The sequence below is a fragment of the Peromyscus californicus genome, unplaced genomic scaffold (assembly GCF_007827085.1).
Source record: "Peromyscus californicus insignis strain IS unplaced genomic scaffold, ASM782708v3 Scaffold_8__1_contigs__length_139910024, whole genome shotgun sequence".
Classification (NCBI taxonomy): Eukaryota; Metazoa; Chordata; class Mammalia; order Rodentia; family Cricetidae; genus Peromyscus; species Peromyscus californicus.
In genome coordinates, this window is record NW_026294606.1 from 77,761,599 (window position 1) to 77,765,352 (window position 3,754).

The window sequence follows — 3,754 nt, forward strand, 5'->3', positions numbered from 1 at the left end:
TTTTCATTTTTATGTTAATAAATTGTTTAATTTATGTTTATTTACATTCTACATGATGAACAATGCTAAGTATGAAGCAGAAAACCTGCTTTCTGACCTTAGAATCATACATGCAGCCTAGCTAGTACCCATTTCGAGGCACACACTGTCAGGTGGTTATATCTGAATCAGCTGGGAAGCATTCAAAAGTCACATGTGCCTGTGCACTCCATGCCCAAATCCTCAGATTCAGAGGAAGGTAGCATGTAGACCAAGCAACAATAAAAGTGTACCCATTCTGGTAAGATTGTTATGGGCCACTGTTCTGGGGTCCTCCTAGAACTCAAGTCCTTTGTACTGGCCATCACAGCTCTGGGGCCCTCTTCTGCCAAGCCAATAGTAGTTCTGGGCTCATGCCAAAGACCACCTGCTCACCTCTAAAGGACTGCTCCTCAGGCCTCCATGGCCATCTCCTCCCATGTCAGCTGACAGCAGACACATCTTTACTGCACTGCCCTGAGTCCCTTGCCTGAATACTTGCACTCTAAACTTACCTTGTTTTTTCACTGGCTTCTAAGCTGTGAGTACTGTAGCCATAGTTACATCTCATGCCTGTCTATTTTCCCTTCTGTGAAGATGCTCCAAATAGATACTCAGGGTGCAGAGGGTGGGGACCCCTGAGCACCTTGGATGAGCTTGGTCACTCTCCTGAGACCTGGGGTGTGTGTAGTTGACAAAGTAGCCAGGGAAGTGCTCAAAGGGAGCATTGAATCCTAAAGGGGAGATGGGTAAGAGGCTAGAGAGAGGACAAATGTGGGTTGGTGCCCCAAAGAAAGAACCAACCTCATTACCTATGGCAGGAGAAGGTTTCAGTTGGGGTGTGTGTGTGTGTGTGTGTGTGTGTGTGTGTGTGTGTGTGTGTGTATGTGTGTGTGTGTGTGTGTGTGTGTGTGTGTGTGTGTGTGTGTCGGGGGGTGGGGTGAGGGGCATTGTCATCAAGTATCCTCAAGTATGAGAATGGCATAACAGAGAAGTTAAATGTCTGCCTTCCCTGTACCTGCTTCTCCATCCTGACCACCAGGTGACTCACTGCTCTCCTCCTCCAGCTCTGGGTCCAGACCCATCCTGCTGGGCTCTGCGATGGGGCATGACTAAGCTCTAGTGAGCCATGCAGGCATCTGTCAAAGCATCACCAGAAGAGCATCTGAGTGACAGGGAGTGGCTTGCCTCATACAGTGCCTGTGAACAACTTGTGGATTCTGGTTCTTTTGAATTGTAAGTGTCAAGTCTGTTTACTTCAGATATGATATTTTCCTGAATATGACTGATATAGATGACAAGCCAGAGAAGATATTTTCAATATTTGACGACGCTTTAATTTCACACAGATAACATTTGGCTCGACCAATTCAGACTAGTCTCTTGAACTGATAGTCAATTCATGAAGTCTTCCAAAATTAACAGGCTCTCTAAGTACCTATAAAACTAGGAACATGGAGTAGCTAGTTTTATAGTTTTAGTCTTTCCTCCTTAGAGCTGTTTCCTATTTCTTGGCTTTGATTATACCATCTTTTTGTCACTTGCCCTTTCTTGGTGATTCAGCTTTTACTTGCTACTTAAGCTGGTCCAGCCTCACTACTTCCCGCCATGCTCCCCACGCACACATGCTGCAGCACACCTGCAGTAGAACTGGATGACTAAGATGTGGTTCTTGTCCCTCAACTTCTCCTAGTCCAACAAGGGTGACAGCTAGATAGTGATCATATTGAGGTGGTAAAGGCTATGGTGGCATTAGACCTACATCTTGGGGGACACAGAGCAAGCAGGCAAGGAGAATCCCCAGAGGTGGCTGGTGCACAACTCTGGAGTCCAGAGATCAGGGTGGCAAGGCAGATGTGACTCTCTAAGTGGGGAGTCTGTGGTAGGAATGCAGTCCCAACAGGCAGCTGTCTGGCCAGTCCTGGCCTAAGTGCTCTGATTGACTGTTGAAAGATCTGACTACTGAGTGTGACACTCTTCGCATGCTCCCAGACCACAGGCCCTCAGCCACCCTCCAGGGCTCGCTGCCAAGCTGGAAGAAGGAATCTGGACCTACACTCTTGTTCTTGCAGGGTGGACAGGTTGTCGCATTCTGTTTATTTCTCTTCTTCTTGACTTGGAAGCAAAAGCTTCGTTGGACTGCTCCCTGGGCCTGCTCAGGCAGACACACAGCAGTCACATCTCATCTCTGGTTCAGACCATCCTCACTGGAGACATCCGTCTGAGCCCCTAGAGAGGTCTGCAGGGCCAGTCTAAAAATAGATGAACAGAGAAGTACAGACCTGGGGATAAATGCTCCTACCAGGCCCCATGAAAGCAGCTATATCAAATTCAGGCTTCCTCCCAGCCAAGCCACAGGGTCGTGAGAGACTTCCCATCTTGCCTTCTTGAGCTGGGAAAGGAGAGGAGGAAGTGGGGAGGCAGGATGTGGTGGATGGCCTGTGTGCTGCTTGGAGGGCAGAGGCCCAGAGCAAAACTCCTCCTAAAGATTTTGTTATGGCTATGCTGAGCAGCTGAACTCTCTCTCTCTCTCTCTCTCTCTCTCTCTCTCACACACACACACACACACACACACACACACACACACACACACACTGCACCATACCACACCACACCGTACCACACCCTAGCACACACACACACAGAGAGAGAGAGAGAGAGAGAGAGAGAGAGAGAGAGAGAGAGAGAGAGAGAGAGAGAGAACCCAGACAGCCCTAAGTATCCAGAGGAATCTTGGGGTTAGGATGACTTTCCTATGGGGCAGCCATCTGCTCTGGAGGCAAGATTTTCAGAGATGTACAACCATGACCAAGACCATTAGAAACACAGTACTTACCACATAAATTTATGATTGGGTAGACAAAATCCGGAGTTATAGCCTGTTTCTGATGATTCCCCCATGACCTGGGCAAGCAGATATGTGACTGTCATCCAAGTGTCTTGTTGTACCTTCTGTGCCAGCGTCCCTTCTGTCTGCCTATCCAGCAGCTCTGCTACTGTGAGTTGGACCAGTTCTGTCTCAGGATACAAGGTACTGGAATTCCAACAGAAGTCGATCTCCATCCAGTAGGTTCTGCGATGGGAAAGCTATGTCCTCTTTGTTTCTGATCATTTCCTGGGTGTGTGTGTGGGGGGGGGGGGGGGAGGATTAAAGCTAATCCAAGGAAGAGATGATGACATAGTCACTTCTGGATCCCCAGGAAATAGCTCAGGGCCTTCCATTAGCAGGCTGGCTAAGCAACTTACCTTGAATGTATGAAGCTCTGAGCATATTTCTGGTGAGTCACACTGACAGGGGTAACTCATGTTCTAGAGTCTCAGAGATCATTACCAAAACACCTCGTGCTGCTGTCCTTCATATTTTTTTTTTTTTTTTTTTTTTTTTTTTTTTTTTTTAGTTTTTCGAGACAGGGTTTCTCTGTGTAGCTTTGCGCCTTTCCTGGAACTCACTCGGTAGCCCAGGCTGGCCTCGAACTCACAGAGATCCGCCTGGCTCTGCCTCCCGAGTGCTGGGATTAAAGGCGTGCGCCACCACCGCCCGGCTTGTCCTTCATATTTGGGGATACCCGCAGAGATGTTCTACCACTTCAGATCCTTGTTCCATTCAGAGCATCCCTCAGGCAGCATCCCCATCTCCTCCTTGCCCTGGAAAAGAGTCTGTCTGAAAAAGCACATCCTCTATTACAGATGTGAAACGGGATTGCTGGACAGGGAGGAAGACAGAATTGTTATTATT

At 48.2% G+C, this 3,754-nt stretch overlaps 1 long non-coding RNA gene across 1 annotated transcript; it reads right to left on the reverse strand.

Moving 5' to 3' along the window:
* Positions 1-1,330: 1,330 nt before the first annotated feature.
* Positions 1,331-3,357, reverse strand: LOC128104170 (uncharacterized). The gene is made up of 2 exons (XR_008215898.1): positions 2,855-3,357; positions 1,331-2,270 (listed from the first exon to the last, which is right to left on the reverse strand). It is a non-coding gene; the product is annotated as an uncharacterized LOC128104170 (long non-coding RNA).
* Positions 3,358-3,754: the final 397 nt, after the last annotated feature.